This window comes from Bidens hawaiensis, unplaced genomic scaffold (assembly GCF_021521415.1).
Source record: "Bidens hawaiensis isolate Kalapana, Puna unplaced genomic scaffold, B.hawaiensis_p1.1 tig00054027_1, whole genome shotgun sequence".
Lineage (NCBI taxonomy): Eukaryota > Viridiplantae > Streptophyta > Magnoliopsida > Asterales > Asteraceae > Bidens > Bidens hawaiensis.
In genome coordinates this window covers 63,625-66,251 of record NW_027499732.1, presented here as the reverse complement: position 1 = coordinate 66,251, position 2,627 = coordinate 63,625, and the positions used below count along the sequence as shown (strand labels likewise).

Below are 2,627 nucleotides of genomic sequence, written 5' to 3'. Positions count from 1 at the left end.
GATGTTCATTTGCTTGAATATATATTTGAATGTTTATTTATTTAATATTATCTCATGTACATATCATACACACACTACTCCAAAACTATGTCTTATTTTCAAAATTTCATTTTAAAACCCTAGTCCATTTTGAGAAATTCCTTAGGCATTCTCACGTTTTCGATTTTCACTCCCTTCACCTTGAGGTGGGTTCCGTATACCAAGTATGTAGAAAAGGGAAGGAGGCAAAACTTTCGATTCAAAGTTCATATGTTTTCACACCTTCCATCTTTTTCACAAACATATATACTTAAGAGATGCCAAATGCACTTATCCTGGTTGAAGGACAAGATTTGCAACTCGCCCCCAAGATATACAAGGTAATTTGTAAGATATCCTAAAAGTTTTGATAGTTGACTATGTATGGAGACAACTAAACAAGATACATATGTACAAGATACATATGTATAGATGGAGACAATATACAAATGTAGTACATTACATCTCTCACTACATCGATCACAAAATAAGCCCCATGAACAAAAGAAACAACGGCCATCAATATTTGGCCGACCGTACTTGATTTCCACTATGCACCACATGAGTCATTGGTTGCATCACAGGAGCCAACTCCGAGACACTCCAAACTTTAATAGATTTGTCCAAACTCCCACTATAAACCTTCCATCTCCTGGCGGTGGTCGACTCCATCTCCCTGACCACCGCCAGACACTTCACCGGCCCGGAGTGGCCGGTGAGTACCGACATACACGTGTGCATAACACCCTCCCTTTTCCACACACATATCATTTTATCCGCGGATCCACTAAACACCAAACTACCCGCAGCCGAAAGACACAGAACCGCTAACTTGTGCCCGTTTAGGGCACCGCCGTGAGCCAGCTGGTTTTCTCTCTCCCAAAAGTTCACTATCCCATCCGACGTCCCACAGTACACGAACGACCCGTCTTTCGACACTGTCAATGCGGTTACCGCACTTTCTTGATTTAGTAACGTCTTCACGTAGATATGTTTTATCGATTTCTTTCCGTTCCCTTCACGTTTCCACACCTTCACAGACCCGTCTGCGGATCCTGTGAACACAAACCCTTCAACGGTTGAGATGACCGAGTTCACCACATCATCATGAGCCTTTACGGATTCGACACATTTCGAGGTAGACATTTTCCACACTTTAAATGTCCTGTCCCATGAACCAGAATAAAGCAAACCAACTTCTTGGTCCAAACTAAGACACGAAATCACATCACTATGTTTGATCCAAACCGTGGTGTGTTTACGTTGAGGCTTCATTGAACAGTTAAAGATGCCAAAGGCAGACGGGAACGTGCCTATCCGATGGTAGTGGTTCGGGTGCTTGGTACTTGCTTTCCACACCCGAACCCTCCCATCATGATGTCCGGTGAAAATCTTTTCACCGGATATAATAATGGCCTTCACTAATCCGCTATTGGATTTGAAGGCCGAAAACTCAGTCATGTCTTTCCAAACACGAATGTTCTTGCTGTCGGATCCGGTGTAAAGGAGGTCACCCGAGGCCGCAAGGGAATAAATATGCCCTTCTTCCCTTACCAACGAGCCAACGAGCCCGTTCTTGGATCACTCGAGTCACCACCATCCAGGCTGCCCATGGACCACGGTGTACCCGGGTTCCAGGGCGACTTCATCATCGGGGAGCCCTGCGGTTCGTTAGCAGAGAAGTCGCTATGACGGTCGCTGAGTTCTTCATCTGTTTCAGAAAAGCGGAACGAAAAGTCTGGATCGGAAAGCGTTCTTGTGGACTCTCTCATTGTTTATGAATCAAGGGTATGGATTTTGTAACAACGAGAAAAATAGAAGAAATGCAAGAAGGAAGAAAACTAAACATTGTTTTCAGAATATGGATCAAGGGATATGATGACATGGAATGATGCTTAGAAAATAAAACATCATCAAACTTTGGGTGAATAAGAGAGAATCATGGGGATCCTTTCTTTGATCAAATATGTACGAATATGGAAATTTAATTTTGTTTTCATTTTGATTAATAATTGTAGAAGATCATGATATTTACAATTGCTTGCACATCGAACATTTTGAATTTTACGGTAAACTTTTATAAACAACCAATAAACACCGAAAACCACTTCCTCCACACCCAGAGAGAAGCTATATGAATTTTACAATTGATAAAATTATATTTTGGCATGTTTACATCAATAAAGAAAATCTAGTAATCACTAAACCCTAAACTTCCCCAAAATGGTCATTCGGCTAAATTTCAAAATAATCTCTAACCATTTCGTGAGTCGTTTCAATGAAAGAAAATCATAGCTTCATGCGAATTAAATCATGTTTTAAGACAATGTGGCACCAGACAAATGATGCTATGTACTCATCAAATTCACGTTTTTAGAATACACTTTTTTGGCGAAAGTCATGACCAAGAACGGAAGCAATAAAATGATTTAAGTTTTTGGGGACTTTCGGGGAAAAATTAATAATACACGGCCAATGATAGTTCTCATGGTTTTAGCCTAAACCATAAGACTTACACTTTAGCATTGTGTACTATTATAGAGAAATTGTTATTATTATATACTGTTGTTTGCAAAATATGCAATGAAAACCAAGATGTTGAAAAAAGT

General features: G+C 40.2%; 1 pseudogene; it reads right to left on the bottom strand.

Moving 5' to 3' along the window:
* Positions 1–537: 537 nt before the first annotated feature.
* Positions 538–1,790, bottom strand: LOC143600394 (protein JINGUBANG pseudogene; annotated as a pseudogene).
* Between the last annotated feature and the right edge of the window lie 837 nt (positions 1,791–2,627).